This window comes from Gymnogyps californianus, chromosome 2 (assembly GCF_018139145.2).
Source record: "Gymnogyps californianus isolate 813 chromosome 2, ASM1813914v2, whole genome shotgun sequence".
In the NCBI taxonomy this organism is placed as follows: Eukaryota; Metazoa; Chordata; class Aves; order Accipitriformes; family Cathartidae; genus Gymnogyps; species Gymnogyps californianus.
The window spans coordinates 13,090,017-13,110,222 of record NC_059472.1 but is presented as its reverse complement, the minus strand read 5'-3'; the positions used below and the strand labels follow the sequence as shown (position 1 = coordinate 13,110,222).

At 48.5% G+C, this 20,206-nt stretch overlaps 1 protein-coding gene across 3 annotated transcripts in view; it reads left to right on the top strand.

Annotated features, from left to right (window-relative positions):
* ZHX2 (zinc fingers and homeoboxes 2) overlaps positions 1-20,206 on the top strand; it is a 76,636-nt gene that overhangs the window by 25,585 nt on the left and 30,845 nt on the right. For 2 of the 3 annotated variants that reach the window (XR_007766046.1, XM_050891521.1), the window contains exon 1: positions 9,109-9,215. The gene's annotated coding sequence lies outside the window, so the exon portion shown is untranslated. Of the gene's footprint in view, positions 1-8,198; positions 8,271-9,108; positions 9,216-20,206 lie in introns of those variants that run through there. The other variant, XM_050891520.1, reaches the window with a different exon arrangement.

The following is a 20,206-nucleotide window of genomic DNA, read 5'->3' as shown; positions in this document are numbered from 1 at the left end:
CAGATGCACAGTCCGCAGCTTGGTTGTTTAAAATAAAAGTTATTGCTGCACGTATGTTGGGCAGCAAAAGCGTCCTACAACAGTGCTACTGTAGCAACCACTGTGTTGGAAAACAGTTATCAATCATGATTCTGGCAGAGGAGGGTCTGACAACCATTTTCCAACATGTTTATTACTGTGGGCAAGTAGGTAACTAACCAGAGGGTGACAGTCTGAAAGGCAAGGTTTAAGAGGAATAATGTGAAATACTTAAACTCTACTAAAAGCCAAATAAATTAATGATGAACTTTCTGTTGGCCAGAACCCTACAGGACATCGCGCTCTCTCTGGTTGAATTTTCTTAGGCGATCAAACATTCTTCTCCTTGCTTTAAAGCCGTTGCTGCCAATTTAAAAGAGTATACAAGACTGAGATTTCTCACCTTTCAAGAAAACACTTTGATTTGTTGAAGGAAGCTAGGAACGGTTAAGGAGATAGGAAAGAAAGTAGCGTACCTTTCTCTGTGCTGACATGCGCAGCTGGGGGAAGTGTTGAAAAGTAAATATAATCCACTTTGAGCAATGCTTTCCCATTCTCTTTCATTTTGGTTCAGTGCTCTGGTTCCCAAGGAACTAGACTTAACGACAGAAAGCGAGGTGCAGAAAGCCTGTACGACTTCAGCAAAGACGCAGGGGATCATCCCCCTGCACTGAGGCGGTGGGGGTTAATGTTGTTTGTTTGCAAATTTTTTACGAAAGCGCTGGGATGAGAAGTGGCAGAGAGTTGCTGTCCGTCTGTCTGTCCGGTGCCAGGGAAGCCAGGCCAGGACACTTGCCAGCCCCTGCCTCACCTTGCAGCTGAGGCCAACCACAGCTGCTGCCAGCAGTCAAACCATGTCTTCTTACCAGCTTCAAGTAAAACTATGGACGGGCATGTCTTGGCCCCAAGCAGCCTGCGGCCGAGGGGTCGGAGCAGTCCCTTGGGGGTGGCAGTGAGGCGAAGGTGGCCTCCGTGGCTGCCTGGGCTGCCTGGCTCCGCCATCCGCTGCCCTGGAGCATCACTCTCGTGCTTCTCCCTGGCGGGATATAAGAAGATCAGTTTCATCCTGATAGAATGTTTTCTAAAGTGTTCTAAAGCTCTAAGAGAGGGAGAATAGTTTCTGTGACAGTGCTGCAGTAACAGTGTAAATCTGCCTAAACCTGCGAAACTTTTCCTTTAATTTTTTTTTCAAGACAGCTTATTTGCTTTTTGCTCTTATTTACTCTTATTTTGCTGTTATTTGCTCTTTGCTTATTTTTATGCTTCCGAATATTTCCAAAAGCAGCTGGTAACATTAAGAGGGCATTGCAAGGAGGGGTTTGGTCCATTCCTGTAGTTTATAGAAGTTTTCCTGGGGAAAGCAAAGGCTGGAGAGCCACAGCATGCTGTGGCCTTGGAGTGACTCCTGGGGACAGCTTCTCCTCACAGGTACCTGCAAATGGTGCAGCAAGGATTAAGACCTCGTGCGAGTGGTTGTCACACTGCTGAGGTGGAGAAGATGACCCTTGGCAGGAGCCTCCTACTCTGTGTTTTCCAGGTCGGTGCTGGTGGTTTTCCCGGGGAGGGCCGGGGCTGCTGGCAGCAGCTGCTGTAGGGTGGAAATACCCGTCTCTGTTTCAGCTTCGTTCAAAAGGCTGGAGAAAGGTGGCTGAGTGCTGAGTGGGGTAGAGGTAAGACCGCTGGGGATGGAGGGGTGTGGGGGATATCCCCGGGCCTCTCCAAGCATCAGTGTCCACACTGGGGGTGTGTGTGTACACAGAGACCTCAGAGCACTTCGGGGTTTTTTAATGGCTTTTTCACTGCATATTTAGGTATTTGATGGAAACTCTGGATTGTGTTTTATGCGTTTGTCTTAGGGATGGGGGCAGGGATTGGTTAATTTTATTAGCTTTATAAAAAGATGTTGAAGTGAAGGATGCTCATGAGCACATTACTTCCTTGCGCTGAAGTCTGCCAGGTTTGGTGAATGTTGAACGAGGACCGGCCCGGCAGCTGGGAGCTGTTGGGGTGCTTGGGATCTGTTGGGATAACTGGGATTTTCAGTGTGTGGAGACAGACTTTCAGGAACACTTGTATCTGCTAATCATGCTGTAATAACAGTCTGCAATCTACGGGCTGCAAACCCCCCATTTCTGACACAGCTGTGCATATTTAATTCGATAGAAGGCATGTCTAGTCTAGTGTTAGAAGTAATTCAGATCGCTAAGGTGGTAATTTTGATCATGGTAGTTTTTAGGGAAATCTAGGTATAAGCTAGACTGAAAAGCTAATAAATGCCTAGTACGATACAAATGCCAGGGGGTGAGGAGCTGGGACATGGCAAGCGGCTGCCAGTGCCCCAGCCAGCACCCCAGCCTCGCTGTATTCCTGCCTCACTGAGCCAGCAGCAGAGGAAAGCAGCATCCCAGGGTTTATTAGCCTGATGGAGAAAGTTTGCCCTGACCTGTTGCCTGTGCCACCAGATTTTGGGCATTGAGGTAGGTGGGCCATGGGGATGGGTCACTGGCAATGCCGAGGGGGAAGCACCGAAGCCTCGTGGGGCTGCAGAGGGTTGGCACGACTTGCTCCATGGCGATGCTTTCAGCTGATCGCACGGTTTAAACCACGAGTTGGCATCTTTCAGGAAAAGAGGTCAGGAAGAGTTTGAGTTTTATTTTTCTTCATCTTGAGCACAGTTGGGGAAAGCCAGTGCTTTCAGGGCTCCCAACTCCATTTCTCTCTGTAAAATGTTCTTTTGCAAAATTGATCATTTCCGTAGGTTGAGAGAGTCTCAAAGGAACTTTTCTGTCAAGCATCTGAAAACTACCGTTACTTCTCTTCCCTGCCCTAACAGCAGCTCGAGATTTACATTTTAGCTCACTAAAGATATCTCGACAATCTGGTTTTTGCAAGAAATTTCATGGTGAACAAAACAAACTAATCCCATTTTCAGATGGTTAGTGCTGTAGTGTTTGGGTTGCAGAAACTGTGCGGAGTGCTGGTGTTTATCATAGAATCATAGAATGGTTTGGGTTGGAAGGGACCTTAAAGATCATCTAGTTCCAACCCTCCTGCCATGGGCAGGGACACCTTCCACTAGACCAGGTTGCTCAAAGCCCCATCCAGCCTGGCCTTGAACACTGCCAGGGATGGGGCATCCACAGCCTCTCTGGGCAGCCTGTTCCACTGCCTCACCACCCTCATAGTGAAGAACTTCTTCCTTACATCTAATCTAAATCTACCCTCTTTCAGTTTAAAGCCATCACCCCTTGTCCTGTCACTACATGCCCTTGTAAAAAGTCCCTCTCCAGCTTTCTTGTAGGCCCCCTTTAGGTACTGGAAGCCTGCTATAAGGTCTCCCCGGAGCCTTCTCTTCTCCAGGCTGAAGAACCCCAACTCGCTCAGCCTGTCTTCATAGGAGAGGTGCTCCAGCCCTCTGATCATCTTTGTGGCCCTCCTCTGGACCCGCTCCAACAGGTCCATGTCCTTCTTATGTTGGGGGCCCCAGAGCTGGATGCAGTACTCCAGGTGGGGTCTCACGAGAGCAGAGCAGAGGGGCAGAATCACCACCCTCGACCTGCTGGCCATGCTTCTTTTGAGGCAGCCCAGGATATGGTTGGCTTTCTGGGCTGCAGACACACATTGCCGGGTCACGTTGAGCTTCTCATCAACCAACACCCCCAAGTCCTTCTCGGCAGGGCTGCTCTCAATCCATTCTCTGCCCAGCCTGTATTTGTGCTTGGGATTGCCCCGCCCCGGGTGCAGGACCTTGCACTTGGCCTTGTTGAACTTCATGAGGTTCGCAGGAGCCCACCTCTCAAGCCTGTCAAGGTCCCTCTGGATGGCATCCCTTCCCTCCAGCATGTTGACCACACCACACAGCTTGGTGTCATCAGCAAACTTGCTGAGGGTGCACTCAATCCCACTGTCCATGTCACCGACAAAGACATTAAACAGCGTCAGTCCCAATACCAGCCCCTGAGGAACACCACTCATCACTGGTCTCTACTTGGACATGGAGCTGTTGACCACAACTCTTTGAGTGCGACCAGCCAGCCAGCTCCTTATCCACTGAGTGGTCCATCTGTCAAATCCATGTCTCTCCAATTTAGAGGCAAGGATGTCGTGCGGGACAGTGTCAAATGCTTTGCACAAGTCCAGGTAGATGATGTCAGCTGCTCTTCCCTTATCCACCAACGCTGTAACCCCATCATAAAAGGCCAGCAAATTTGTCAGGCACAATTTGCCCTTAGTGAAGCCATGTTGGCTCTCACCTATCACCTTATTTTCCGTGTACCCTAGCATAGTTTCCAGGAGGATTCTGCTCCATGATCTTGCCAGGCACAGAGGTGAGAGTGACTGGCCTGTAGTTCCCCGGGTCTTCCTTTATACCCTTTTTAAAAATGGGGGTTATATTTCCCCTTTTCCAGTCAATGAGAACTTCACTGGATTGCCATGACTTCTTAAATATGATGGACAGTGGCTTAGCCACTTCATCCGCCAGTTCCCTCAGGACCTGCAGATGCAGGAGCTCATCAGGTCCCATGGACTTGTGCACCTTCAGGTTCCTTAGGTGGTCTTGAATCTGATCTTCTCCTACAGTGGGCGGTTCTTCATTCTCCAGTCCCTGCCTTTGCCTTCTGCGACTTGGGCAGGGTGGCTGGAGCACTTGCCAGTGAAGACTGAGGCAAAAAAGGCGTTGAGTACCTCAGCCTTCTCCATGTCCCAGGTAACCAGGACTCCCATTTCCTTCCGGAGAGGGCCCACGTTTTCCCTAGTCTTTCTTTTATCACCAATGTACCTATAGAAGCTTTTCTTGTTACCCTTGACGTCCCTGGCCATATATAATTCTGTCAGGGCTTTAGCGTTCCCAACCTGATCCCTGGCTGCTCGGACAATTTCTCTGTATTCCTCCCAGGCTACCTGTCCTTGCTTCCGCCCTCTGTAGGCTTCCTTTTTGTGTTTGAGTTTGTCCAGGGGCTCCTTGTTCATCCACACAGGCCTCCTGGCGTTTTTGCCTGACTTCCTCTTTGTTGGGATGCATTGCTCCAGAGCTTGGAGGAGGTGATCCTTGAATATTAGTCAGCTTTCTTGGGCCCCTCTTGCCTCCAGGGCTTTATCTCATGGCACTCTACCAAGCAGATCCCTGAAGAGGCCGAAGTCTGCTCTCCTGAAGTCCAGGGTAGCAAGCTTGCTGTGCACCCTCCTCACTGCCCTAAGGATCTTGAACTCCACCATTTCATGGTCACTGCAGCCAAGGCTGCCGTTGAGCTTCACATTTGCCACCAGCCCCTTCTTGTTGGTGAGAAAAAGATCCAGCATAGCCTCTCTCCTCATTGGCTCCTCTGTCACTTGGAGAAGGAAGTTATCAATGCATTCCAGGAACCTCCTGGATTGCTCATCCCCTGCTGTGTTGTCCCTCCAACAGATATCGGGGTGGTTGAAGTCCCCCATGAGGACCAGGGCTTGTGAACGTGAGGCTGCTCCTGTCTGTCTATAGAGAGCCTCATCTGCTCGGTCTCCCTGGTCAGGTAGCCTGTAGCAGACACCCACTGTAATGTCACCTGTCCCTGCCCTCACTTTAATCCTGACCTGTAAGCTCTTGGTCGGAGAGCTGTCAAGTTACATGCTTTAAAAAAGTATTTTGAAAATCTTTTTGTTTATTTTGTTTTGTTTTGCCATGAGATGTTACTTTTTTTGGAAAGCATCTAGAATAATGAAGCAGCTGGTGGCTGAGTCTCCTGCTCAGTGTGCAGAGAATGAAGGATGGCTGGGGTAGCTGGAGTTGCCCTCTGTGTGCTGCAGGCTATGTACGCACACACAGAGGCAATTCCTGTGAACCAGGCGGTGTGTGGTAACTCATAAACCACCGTCGTCTGTTTCGTACGTGTACTCACCGGGACACCGCACGGGAGCCAGCAGATACCGATCTCCCTGGCTCTTGTCCGTGACTGTGCGGGTGTTTGTGTGACACGGCTCATGTAGGTGAGGACATGATGCCTGCATGAGTGCCCTCCTGTGGAGTGGGGAGATTTGGTCTGAATTCGCCTGATCCCAGAGTTGTGATGCGTTTCAGGGAAGTGATGCTTTCATGCCAAGGAGAGCTGCTTCCCCTGCCTTGAGGTGACTTGGAGTAAGCGTGCCCCCACGGGAGGCTACTCAAGAGCTGCCCACGCAGGGATGCTCAGGACGAACAAACTCGGGCAAGAGTTTTCTTCTCATTAGTAATTACCTACCTGTTGCAAAAATTTTGACATTTCTGTATGAAGCGTGGTTGTGACTCCTTCGTTTCACTGTTGCCTAACTCCAGGCTTTCAAAAGCAGTAGCAGATCTCTAAGAACCATGAAATTGTTTAAAAGATCTGAAATATGTATGTATATATATATGTATATATATGTATATACATATATTACCAACTTGTTTCTGAGCTGTTACATTAAACCCAAATCATATTCTTGTAGCCACAAGGGGTAGAAACTTTTTGCATGCTTTCTGAAGAGGATTGTGCGGTACAAGTACAACAGCAAGGGACTGGATTTAATAACCCTGGAGATTTCTTCCTGCTTTACGTTTCCGAAAGCAGAGATCCTTGCAGAAACTTCACCACCTGGGCCTTTAGGAAAAGCACCAAAAATTATGAGGCTCATTATACAGTCCTAAGAAGTGACAGCACCATACATATGTATTTTTTTTAATTAACTTTCTAAGCAGAGGTTAGAGATCAGGGGAAAGACAGGGCTGTGTTGCACTGTAGGCGATCTTGTTGTTCTTCAGAAGTGTTTTATTCATAGGGGTGGTTTTGGTCCTGTTGGCAAGATGTAGGGTCACTTTTGCGTGTTGGACACAGCACTGAAAAGGCAGGATTTCAGATAGCCGCTTCGGTATAACTGGACTAAGCCCATTAAATACAGAAACAGCTTGGCCCCAGGCTTGCAGCCTACGATGGGAGAATGGAGGATTTGACCCAAAAGAGGGAGGAAGGGCAGCAGAAGGTGGCTTGCTGAGTCCAAAAAGGGATGGAGGTGTAAATAGCACAAAATCTGCAGCTATCCCGTATGTTTATTTCTCTTTTACAATTCAGTGAAACTAGCATTTTTTTGCCTTACTTTGAGACGGAGCAAAGCGGGAAGCAGCTTCCCTTTTATCTATGAATAAACATGCAGCTTTTTCTATTCTAAGCTCTTAAAAAATCGGTTTGGTTGTGTAACAGCTCCTGGCCTCCTAGCTCCTCCAGTAGCCATGATGCTCTTTCAGGAAATCAAGTCATATCTTCCTTTGAAAAGAGCCAAAAAAATATCTTCCTTACTTGCTGGGAAGGAGCAGAAGACTCCGAGTGATTTCTTTCGGGTTTACCAGCTGACCTTCCTCTGGCCAGATAACAAGAGCCTGAAGTTCCAAACCCAAATACTTCAGCTTGAGCTGAAAATGCAGGTTGTGCTCTTGGTGCTGCTGAAGCAATCGATAAGCTTCTGCCTCTTTTCTTGAGGTACTAGCAGGGTGTTTTGCTGCATGTATTTCTTTTCCTCAGAGCGGTCCCATGACCATTTATTTTCTCTTTGCCTACTCTTTGCAGACCTACAGGCACGGTGTTTCTCAGGTGTGCGTACAGCCACTGCCAAAGGGGAAATTTTTTATATCAGTTCTGCTCTTGCAGCTGCTGAAGCTAAACCTTCCTCTCCCATTTCTTTAGGGGGGAAAAAAAAGGCAAAAATGAGGAGAGCCAACTTTAGCTTTGGGACACAGCAGGTGAGTCCCGTTAAGGAGGAGAAAGGCAATTTTGATGGCATTTTGTTGAAGTTCCCAGTAGCCAAAAAGAGCTTGTTCTGGTACATGTCTGCTGCAGCAGATGTTTTGTGGGTATTTCCAGTCCGAACCGCAGCGGCAGTGTCTTAGGACATCAGTGTGTGAGTGCTCTCCACTGTCTGCTTGGCCTAAGAAATGTGGAATTTTTTTTTTCCCCAAGAGGCCCCCAAGGTTTGTCATGTTACTGTAACAGGACTGGAGGACCGAATCTTTCAAATTCTGCTTCTGTCAGTGGTGGTCAGTGGAAAAGGGAATTGCTGCAATTCCTGTCAGTCAGCATTCCCGGGTGCTGGCGAAAAAACTAAATTGCCAGTCAAAGAGTGGAAGGGATGGCTGCTATTTTTTCCTCTTTTTTTTTTTTTCCCCCTGACTTACATAGCTTTTCCGTCTTTTGTAGGTATCAGAAGTTCTGCTCGCCTTCAGGGAGGTATAAGTACTGAGATTCCCAGGATGTAAGAAATACAGTGCTGTGAGTAGCTTTTTTTTTTTCCTATTTTCCTTTAAATGAGAAACCCAAGCTTGCTCAAACAGAAGGAAGATTTTTTTAATTTTTTTTTTTAAAAAGACACTTTAAGAAATGTTTACAGCAAGCAAATCCAGTCTTTTGGAACCAGTTGTGTGCCTTTGGCACCTCTTTGCAACCCACAAAATAAAGTCAGCATTGTATTACCACATAGGCTGAATAATTATCTCTCTGCAGATATGAACCACATGAATGCATTTAACTGAGAATATGGTCAGTAGAATGGATCATTAGCACCATCTGAAGCTTGTTTGTTGTTTCCAAGCTTTACCAGCCATTGAAAGACAGAATCTTACTGGAGAGTTGAGGCAAGGCGTTCCTTGGGAAGAAAGTCTGCATCTTTTGAAAGGAGAGAAGAGCACAGATTGGCTGTGAGGTTGTTTTTGTGTGTGTGTGTGCACAGCACCCCAGCCCTGTCATCAAAACAGAAGACTATCCAATATTTAGCTCTTCCCTGATGTGATAAAATAACTTCAGAGGAACTTTTACACCGCAGGAGACACCTGCATGCTTTGCTCCCTCCCTTGCTCCAAAGCAGCTCGGCCAGGAGCTTTTTTTTAATATATATGTAAAAAAATCTATGTAAAAGTATATATTTAAGGAGCAGCTGCACTATGGCCTTTTCCTATGCATTGCTAAGGGGTCTGTGCTGTGATTTCCCAGCAGCTGTGGCTGGTTTGCAGCTCTCCAGGTGGACCAGCCAGGGCTGCACTAAACCGACCTCCGCAAGCACTGGCTGGAGCCCCTGGCTGTGTGCCTGGTGTGGTGTGGGCTCCTGGGGCGGTGTGGGCTCCTGGGGCAGCTCCTCTGGGCTGGTGCAAGGCTGAATAACAGGGCTAAAACTTGGATTGGGTGTTTAGATGCCATTGCTCTGGGCTTCACTGTTTTTTGGTAAGTAAATTTTCTTAGCAGAGGGGTTGAATAAGGGGGCTTTTTTGAGGTTTTTAAAATCAGCCCTGACTCCTGTCCCATTTTTACCCTGTTCTGCGGTGATGGAAATCTATGGTTACTTGGAAATCAGCAGAGTTTTGTTTCCATTTTTATTTCAGTGGCTTACAGCCTGTTTTCTGTTACAGCAACACAAATCTATTTGGGCTAGAGCAGAATAAAACCCCAAATTGAAATCAGCCTGAAAAAAGAAAGGGCTATGTTTTTTAACAGGAGAGAAACTGAGTCCATCAGTGTTTTGTAAAGATGTGGTAAAAATTCCTTAAGAAATACCTAACAAGCATTCAGAAACTGGTAAGCAAAAAAACTGAATAGGGAATCCTACTTTCAGCCTTTTGTGAAGGATACTGGCAATGAGTGCAGTTACTGGGAGAAAAGGGATGTGAAATTATGATGATGTTTTGTATTGATTCTCTCTCAGTAAGGTCCATAGTTCATATTCTCCCTTTGAATCACAAACGTGCTCTCCTAACTCCTTGGTGTTTAAAGTGTCACATGAGACCTGCTAATCGAGCTGTGGGGCTTATTTTTTTTTCAGTCACTTACAAAGCATTGTGCAGGATGGGCTCTGGCTTCTTTTTTTACAGCTGTGTTGGCTATGGAGCGATGAGAAGAGTAGATACTGATTTAGGTGAAGAAAATTCAGCAGAAAGATGCCACGTGTACATACTGTGTCTCTCAAAGTATATCCATACGCTAGAAATGCTCTTTGCTCATCTCAAAAGCAAAGTTTACTTGTTTTTCTGTTAAGTAGGCAGTGTTGAAATTTGGGAAGTGTTTCTGAGGTCCTAATGAATCTGTGTCCTAAGGCACCCCCGTGGTGGTTGCTTCCACAAAAGGAATAAACAAGGGGACCTGCTCCTGCTCTTCAAAGGTGGACAGCTAGTCCCAGGTAGATGTTGTCTGTGTTGTTAAGTCAAAGCAAAGCAGTGATGCCGAGAGTGGTGTGCAGTCTGTGGGTGCCTCTGATATATCATAGCTGTGTTAAGAGGGTGAGAGAGAAAACAAGAGCAGGCTGCTTGGAAGCTGCCCAGGTAACTTGTCTGTGGTCTCAGATGGCTCTGAAATTATTGCAGTGAGATGTAGTCGTTGCTCAGCAGTGAAAGGAGACTGTAAATTCCTATTTACCTGTCTCCTTCCGCTCTGGCTGCGTGACAGAAGCCCAAGTGAGGAACTGGGGAGCCGTGAGATGGCTGCAGCAGAGCGATCCTGACTGAGAAACTGTCCTGCTCAGAAGCTCAGGCAGAAACCGGAGCTGGAAGAGCTCAATTCCTGTATGTCTGCTCTCTGCATCCCCTTCCAGTATTGTCCTGCAAAATGTTTCAGGATCAGGTGTTCAGCAAGAGATTTGATGGAGAGGGGAAAGGAGGCTTCTTTGCCTTTTCCCATTTGCCCCCCAGCACCCAGAGGTGAAACTTGCCTGCGGCTGCTGCCAGAGGTGCTGTCCCCTGTGAGGGGTGGCAGCGTGGGATGCAGCAGTGGTTCGGGGTGGCTCCACCTGATGCCCACATAGAGGGAACCTAGACCAAGTGCTGATGCGCTGTGTTATGAGCGGTCAGCGATGGTGTTGGTTTGGGGAGCTCCTGCCACTTCCAGTGGGCTTGAGGACACTGATGAGCGAAAAGAGGCAGGGCAGGGAGCTGTGACCGGCAGTTGCTTCATGTGTTAGGCTTTAATCCACCTCCCCTTTGTAAGACAGCATCTCTGTTCTGCTATTTGAAAGCAATACCCACTTTTTTTATGGGCAAGATCCCTCTGATGGAGTTTTGTTCTCTGGGCAGTGCAAGGCAGAGCCATCTCTTCTTGGGGGGGGGACCAAGCCCTGGGAGGATGCAGGGGGAGGGTTTCCTTCAGGTTGTATGCGCTCGAGGAGAAGCATCTTCAGCTGTATCGTGGTATGGCTGCTCTCCCACCCCAGGACGCTGTGTGCGAGGACAGGTTGGTGGGTTGGCTGCAGATCAGATGGGGCCTCGGGGGTGCCCAGGACAGGCTGCAGCATTGGGCTGCAGAAGCACAGCAGGTCCAGCAGGAGAGCACAGAGGGCAGAGAAGCACTTTTCATGTGTTTGGAAAAACTTGGGGAAAAGTAACTTGGAAAAATTAACTGGTTTATGTCAAGGCTTCTGGATGTGTAACTATAAAGCTGATGCTTGTTGCAGTGGACTGTTCTCTTCCAGATAAGATTTAGATGGGTTTGGGGTCTCCAGGGTTCGGTTTCGGGTTTTTTTTGTTGTTGTTGCTTGGAGCTTGAGCAATGAATTTGCAAACGCTTTCTGTCAAAGCAGAAAAAGGCTCTGTGTGTCCGATGAGTGCCAGCACTACGTATGGTAATGGATTTGCGAAACACAGCAGTGGTGCTGCCTCCTTGCTCTTACGCAGGGCAAGAGATTGGGCTTCAGCTGAGGCAGCCCTCAAAGGCTGAAACCATCACTTGTACATGCCACCAGAAAAGCCACCTCTCTAAACAGTGCACTCCTCACAAAATCAATGCACATTTCCCCCATGCTCGGTCAGGTGACTGTCTGGAAGTGTTGGACAGACTGCGTTTTATTTTTAAAAAGGAGGGGGAAATATTGCTATAACTGAAAAATAGAGATAGGGAGGAGAAGTTGGTTGGAGAGCAGGAGAAGCTTAGTCAGGAGAGATGAGGCTTAGCCAAAAGCCTCCATTGCTCCCTTCATCTCGGACCTGGAAGCCAGGCTTAGGCTTTGGATCATGCCGGTGGCTCCCAGCCGGGAAGAGGTGAGGAGATTTCTTCCATGTGACTGCACACTCACAGTTCGCCCTGCAGCCGAGGGGAGGGAAGAGGGCAGGTTTTCCCAAGTGCTCAGCACTGCCTGGGCTTTGGTAAGGACGGGCTTGCTGCTGCTTGGCTCTCCAGCAGCTCCAGCATGGTGGTTCTTCGGGACCTTACTCCGTAGACAGGAGTTGCTGGTGCTTGAAGAGGCAAAACCAGGTTTTGTTCCATTCTTCTTATTTTTGGTAGTGTCTCTTCTTCCTTTTCTTTTCCATTAAGCATGATGTCACAAATGACATCAGTCCAATAACTGCTTGTGGTTGTCATAGTCACAGCCTGTGACACCCAAACAAAGCAGCAGGAAACCGAAGCTGGCATACAAATGCTGTAATATTCATCACATTCCTTTCGGTTAATAACTACGTGGTTAGGGGTGTTTTTTTTTCAATGGAAAAAAAAAAAAGGAAGGGGGGTTGAAAGCACAAAATCGAGTCGTTGAGGAGGAGGAAGATTGTCCCCAGCTCCATCTAAGCCAACGCAGCTGCACTTCTCCCTCCCAGTCTTCTTCCCCCAAGCCAACATTGCTCTGGACCTCAACCGCTTGACTCCCTCCTGCAGCCGTTCCCATCATTGCAGACCACGTGGTGATGCCACGGCGTGGACGAAGGCAATGGGAGAAGTCCCACCACCTCTAACACAATCTGTGTCCCAGGGAAAAGCCTCCCAAGGGCTGGCAGCAAGTGCCGGCAGCAGCCATGGGTCAGCCAGCTTTGAGTGCGGGATGGCTGAGGTTGCCATCCTCGCAGTGTGTGGACAGAGAGTGTAGAAGGGTTTTTTCAGCTTGGTTGGGGATGAGGTGTGATGGGGGGGGTGGGGTGTTTTGTGTTTTTTTTTAAATCTGTAAAATAAGCTATTCTGGGTGAGTGGCAGAGCTGGTTTGCCCTTGCAAGGTTTAATCTCCACTCCTTTGAAGTTTTGCACAGTTGGCCTGATGGTAGGAAGACACCTGCTGCAAGAAATAATTCCAATAATTTTTAAAAAAAATTTTTGCAGAAGTAGATCTGGTGTGAGCACCGCATTTGCAAGACGAGCGCTGGAGGTGGGTGGTCGGGGCTCACTGGGAAGGAGCCGCCTAAGCCCCTCGCTGCCGCGGGCGCGCAGGGAGCTGCCGTCCTCGCGCCCCTCACCAAAACTTCCCCTTGCCTAGCGCTGTCCCCCTTCGTGCCCCCACTGGGACATACCAATGCCGAGTGCTCCAGCATGGCTTCCCCAAAATATTTGGGCACGTGATTCCTGGGCTGAGCCTGGATAACTACCCAGCCCTGCCTGAGCCGGGGGCAGGCAGCGAGCGTGCGGAGGGCAGAGTCCGGCAGCGAGCGCTGCCTGGCTCGGGGGCTGCAGGTTCAGGCATTCGGTGCCGCAGCTCCCACAGGCGCTTGCAGGGGGGTGCTCATTATATAATAGCTGGTGGTTGATTAATATGCTGTGAGTCAGAAACGCCAGGGTATTTTAGCTTTCTCTAGTTGCTATGGCAACATTATTTTAACAAATAGCTTTTTAATATTTAATTAAAACTCAGCTTTTGGCAAGCTGGAGTAAGAACTATTACAATTACTACTACAAAGGGTTAGCAGTGAAGTGTATTTCAGAGCCACGTTTTTTTGGTTGGGTTTTTTCCTTCCCCCCCCAACTGTCAGTTCCCAAAAAAAAAAAAAAAAAATCACTAACTCATTAGTTGTGAGAAATGTATGCTTGTTCCCAAGACACAAAGCAAATGTAATGCAAATCTGCAGTTACTCTTCACAATTGAAGGTTGTCAATTCTTTAATGTATAGTGCCAGGCCAGCACCGTAAGGATGCAGCGGTATGATAGCGTTTATTAATTGCTGCTTTGTCGCTGGCGTTCATTCTACCTTTGACTGCCGGATGAGATCATTCCCATTTCGTTTGCTTCATGTTCTCTGTGTCAGGTTGGATGCTTTTCCCTCGCCAGCTTGTAGAGGAGGCTGGTGCTGTGTCCGGATCAGGCTCTGGACTGGTTCCTAGTCTTTTTTTAGGTGAGCTCCTCTGCTCCCTGATACCAAACGGTTCTGCAATGGAGACAAATAAACAGAGAACTCGGTCTCCAGAGAAAAATAAATATTTAACAGCTCTCTTTGTAAATACCCTTTATTTATAGAACAGTTGCAGGTTCTATCATGCTTGGTAAATGGGGATGCTTTTTATGCAAGAATTCTGCCTTGAGGGACTTGGTGGATACTTAATGTCATCTGTGATATAATAATGAAATAAATGCGTCGCTCTCATGGGATTCCCTCCCAGCCCCTGTTTTCTGTGATTAACTTCAGTATTGCACACTTTGTCTCTATTCACACTGCATTCCTTAATATTGTACTGAAACCTTATTTGGAAGGTAACACCTCTGTTTCCTGAGGGGAGGGGAAGGTTGTTGAGTGTTTTGACTTATGCAGAGGAGTCTGAGTCTATATGTACCTCCATCACGTACCGCCACGGTGTCTCGCCAGGTCCCTGGGATTGATGCGCTTGGCCTCTCTCTCCCCCAGAGGCTGAGATGGTGCTGTTATCCCATCTTATAAATGGGGGAAGATAGACCTGGAGAGACGGACTGGGATGCGTTTCACCCCAGCTGTCTATAAGTTTAGCAATTATTCTGTAGTAGCTGTCTAACCACTTCTGGCATCAGTTGAGAGACTGCACTATTTGCAGAGATGTTTCACCCTGCTTTAGGACAGATGTTTGAGGCAGGTTGCGGGCATAACCCTCGGAGTTGTCCGTCTCTCTAGTCACTCCAAGCCATAAGCTAGATGGGGAAAATTAGGCAAGAGAAGTGCCATCCTGCAGCAAAGATCTTCTATACCATTTCTCTAGGTGGTCCGTAACGACGTCCCAGGCTGGAGGATGTCCTCGCTCATTACACTGCTCTGGTCACGCAGTGTCAGGTCCCCCTTCCAAAGCAGCACAGCTAATCTCTGCCACATGTTGCTCATGGGTGGGCATCCAGCATTAAACAGCTCAGAAGGAGATGCAAACCCAGTCCCCAGGCATGTAAACTAAGGTGCAAAAGATCTGCCTAAACTTTTCTAGCGAGCCAGGAAGAGAACTAAGGCTTTCTTTCCTATTTATGCTGAAGGTGTGCTGTTGCAACCAAAATTACAGTGATAATATTATTGCTGCAGTAATATTGCAAACAGTATGGGTGTATTAGGCAGTTCTTTAAAGCATCCTTCTGAGTTGCATCCCATACTTCTTGGTATGATAAGTTTTTTTGATCTCTGTTTAAACCCTTCTGCTAGATGATGGCAACCTCAAGGAGTCCAAAGGCGATCCCAAGATGTGGTGGGAGCTGTGATGGGAGCAGGGTCTCTGGGTGGATAGTGACAACCACAGAGCAGCACATGCTCACAGCCACCTGTGTCAGCTGCTGGTTCCCGAGAGGTCTGGGAAGGAATCCTTTCTACTTCCTACCAGCAAGGAACTGAAACGTATTGCAAAAAATCAAATTTGCCTGGTTTCGTAGCAAACATGGGTCTCAGTGAGGCTTGCAAGGCAGCAGCTGGGACAGGCTTTGCAGACGGATGCAAAGACAGGATGGCGGGAGGTCCTGCTGTGCCGAAGGGGCAGTGTGGAGGGACAGGCGGTGACTGTTGTGGGGGAAGCTGACAAGCAGATGGATGAAGCTGGCATTGCCAGTGGAGCGGAGGCGGCGAGCGCTGCTACGTTAACGAACGCGATCAGGCAACCACAGAGGGGCAAGGGGGGCTGAGAGGTTTGAACTGAACACCCTGACCAAGGGGAGCCTGCGGAGCCATTCCCTGGGAGGAGGTGGGAAGGGTTTGGTGATGGTGACTAGCACAGGTAGGGGTCTGAGCAGTGATGCTTTTGAATGTCATAGGGTGGAGGGTTAAGTAGCTGAAATAGGAATTGTGGTGAGAAGGCAGAGAAATAATGTTTCTACCTGGAATTTTCACCATGCGGCCAAATTTCAGGAAGGATATGGAGAAAAATGCTTCAGGATAGTGATCCTGCTTGGGCTACATGCTGGGGTGTAAGAGAAGTGCCCCCAGCTTACGGGTGAGAGAGATGTGGCCGATAGCCAAAATATGGACAGTAGAGCAGATGGGAGAACAGGGAAGGTCAGGAGCACCACTGTCCCTGAATGGAGGTGGCATGGAGGTGAGCAGTGGGCTGTTGGGGCGGGATGGCCGTGCCAGGAGCCTGTGTGGTGGAGCAGACCCAGCAGTGAGCAATCTGGGGAATCCCTGATGTGTATTGCTCCCAAGTGCCGTGATGGGTGGCAGGTCTGGATGGTCAGATCTGCCCTGGAAAACGGTTCCCAAGGAGGACAATCAGGTTAGTCAGGAGGGGAAAAAAGTAGCAGATGAGAGGCTGTATTTTTGTTTGGGTAGATGTGCACTGGAGTCATACTGGAAAAGCTGAACTGTGATTTGCAAGGGGAAATAAAAGCTCCACTGCAAACACAGACTGGTGTAAAAGAGTTTACCTGCTGGGTCCCCAGCTCAGCCTCAGCTACTCAGCCTCTCCATGTGGGTGTAATGTGCTATATAGATTTTCAATTTGCAGTAATTTGGGACTGGCACATTGTCTGGAGAGGCATGACATGCACTCTGGCAGGTCTGACTTTCCTACCCCTGAGGATAAAGGTGAATCCAAGCTGGCAAAAAGCCCTGCGTGGGAGCGAAGGGCATATCTCTCCTGAGCGAGTGCTCAGAGATATTGCAGTAACAAGGACTCCCCAAAATGAAGCTCGAGGGCTTTTCTTTTTTTTTGTGGTGGTTTGGATCCGTGCACACCCCTTCTATTGCAAGTCAGTGATCTGTGCCAAATCCCTGTGCAACTGAGCATGGGGTCTTTTCCCCTCACCGAAACCCTCACTCCCTACACTTGAAGCTAACCCATGCTTTGCTAGCTTTCCTGTTCACTGGTCCTAGTTGATTTAAAACACATGCTGCTACTTCCGTGTCTGCCTGGTAAGCAAGAACGCGAAGGGATGGAATAGAGTCAGGTGAATTGAAAGGAGAGATCCTGGAAGTGATGAAAATTGCAATGAACTTTCCTGGAGCTTCCCATCTCCACTTACCCCAGACCTTTCCTTTATCTTCTGCTGCCATCAGTAGTTTTTGGTAATATTGTCTTCTCGGTGGCTGCTCACTCGCTAGGGTGTCTGTTGGAAATCAGGAGGCTGATACCCTGAAAGCAGGAGCACTTGAACCTGTGAGTCTGCTCATGTATTGGAGAACATGCTCCTGTCTCCTAACCCAGCAAATGCAATGGGGGGTGAGTATCACATGGTTTGCATCTCGAATAGTTTCACACAGTGCAACCGTGATATTTGCACGGGTAATGTGTGCTTAGTCCCAATTTTGCTGTTGGTGGAGTCAGGGGAGAGCATCACGTACGCGCTGAGCGCAGTGGTCTCTGAGTTGTCTCAGTTTTCACTGTCAACATTAGTCATGACTCAGGTATAAACAATCTGGCATGTTTCCTGTCTGCAATTCTCCCAGCACAGTTTTCTGCTTGCACGCCTCAAACCAGACTGTAACTGCGTTTGCTGCGCTCTGAAATCCAGCCAGGCTTGCTACGGATGAATCAGACCCCGCAGCGCTCGGGGCGGCTGGGTTTCGGATGCTGCCATGAGTGTGTGTAGGAAGGGCGAGAAGCAAGTGCAGTGCTCAGGACCTGCTACAGGAGGAGACTCGAGCTCCAGTAGGATGGGGAATGGTCTTGCATTTATTGTTATTATTTGTTATTAATATTACATACTAATATATTTTGTGTTATTTATATATAATATATAATTGTACCTAATGATTATGTATTAATTATTATATACTATACAGATACAAAGAGAAACTGCTTTTTTTTTTTAGCTCTGTTGTAAAGCATTCAGTGGATCCCCATCTTGATGTGACCTTGCTCTCCGATGGTTTTCTCTTAAGTAAAAAGAGCCCACTGAGTGGCCATGGACAGGCCATCCCTCTGATACTGGAGGAGTGCAGAGAAGGAGCAGCTTTCTTCTTTGATCTTGCTTCTGCCGGAGTCAGTAGCAAAATTTCAGAGGACTTCAATGAGCCAGGATCAGCCCCTCTAAAAATACTCCCAAGGCACTTGAAGAAAGCAGTTGCAAATAGGTGAGAAGCAGCCCGTTCGTGCCTGCAGGGGGGAAGGGAGCACACCCTTAATAGGTGTTGCTTCATCATGAACACGTTCCATTTGGTGCATGTTATCAAAAGGAAAGAAACTTCTGCAGCGGTAGCGTAACGGGTAGTGCTGCCTGTTGGAGCACTAAGTTTTGGTCTGTTACTATAGAAATTGTGCCACTTTTTATAAGAGAAGATCCAAAAGCACTTTACTGTCTGTGAAAACCTGAAGGGCGCATTTCATGTGTGTCACGAGGATCTCTGAGCGTCTCTTTCCAGCCAAGTCTGGCTGCGTAATTGTGTCATTTGGATGAACTCCTGACTGCGTACGTTAGCCTCGCACTAGCCCGGACTGCTGGAGGTGGCGGTGAAATCAGAGGTATGCCCTGTGTGTTAAGTGGTGTAAAGCTTCCAGAGCCTGCCATAATGTACATCACCTTTGGGGATCCCAGAGAGGGTTTTTGAGTGTAGGAAGCAGACAGGGCAGGCTGGGGGTCAGGTTTGCATCCCCTGGCATGTGATGTGTGCCCACGGTAGTGGCACAGGCAGGCACAAGGGGACGGTGGTGCACATCTCCCTTCCCAGCAGAGAACGGCTCTAATGTGTCCTTAAGCTTGAGGCTGACCAGGCAAAAAAAAAGCCCTGTGCTCAGCCCCTGAGCTGGCGCCAGCACCGCTCTGCAGTCGTGGTGTGTCTGGTCCGCGCACAGCTGTGTGCTCAGGGACACAATAAGTGGAGAGGAGGGAGATGGTGACCCCCAAACAGCTGCTGTGGTGGCAGCGGGGAAGGAAACAGTGTTTTAGCTGCTCTTGGTTTTGGTACAGGGGTAGGTGACTCCAAAAGAGCATTTGAATAGCAAAACAAGTAGCAAGGTATTTTGAGGGTTTCATAAGCTAGTTGCAAAAGGAATAAACATGTAAAAAAAAACCTCATTTATAAGGATGGGGAGTTTCTAGGCTGCAGGTCCGAGCAGCATCCCCAGGTTAGGAGCGCTGTGTAGCACAGCACTTGCAGGCGATGGAGCCGTGTGATCGTTCCAGTATGTTGGTTTGCCTCAGGCTCATGGAGGCTCAAGTCCATACCTGCCTAGCACCTCTCTCTGCTCATCCATCCGTGCTCTCCTTGCCCAGAGGCACCAGGTCTGCAGGAGGGGGCTTACTGTGCCACCGGCAGCGGCTGGGGCTTCCCACTTAGCAAATATTAAAAAAACAACTAGTAGGTTTAGCTGGTGATTTCCCTTGCAAATCACAGTCCCTCCTTCTGACACCTGGCTTCTGCAAGGTCGCTTGTCTCCCAGCGAATATACAGCCGTGCCATCAGGTCTCTGGCCAGTCATAGGTACGTGTTGAAACTGTTGCTTCTCCTCCTAAAAACCTCAGTCTATTTACTGAGCTCTGGGATAAGTCAGCAGGATGGAGCACTGGGCTCAGGTGTCATGTCCTCTTCCGTGGCTGCCTGAAACATATGCCTGTAAATTTAGGGGTGGTAACATCAACATAATGAGCTCTGAGCGATGTACGGTATTGATAGCACGACAGCTGCTGCAAAATTGCAGAGGCCTTTTCCAAGACCCCTTCCCAGCACCCTGAGCACTGAGGTGATGCCATACCAACCACCAGCTGGTTTTTGAAAGCCTCTCTTAAAACATGCTGCTTCTGTGCTGCTTTCAAACCCCAGAATTTTGCAATAAATGATGATTTCAAAATGCATCGGTTCTTGCCCCCCCGCAATGCGTATCTGTGGCCTCGCCTGGTCCCAGTGTAGTGTCCGCTCAGGTGGAGGCTCCTGGGGCGCGTTGAGCATTACAGCGTGCTCACGTTTTGTGTCATTGCCACAACTGTCCAGCACCAGCTCTGTTTTGGGGGAGAAACCACCCTCTTTTGTGCAGCCCCATCAGTTGCTATCAATCAACTCGCTTTGCTTTTCAGGAGGCTTGAGCAGGATTAATCTTGCTGGCACTGTCTGACACTGCTCTGTGCCTCTGCTCTTCCTCATTCAGCCTTGAAATCTCTAAAAGAA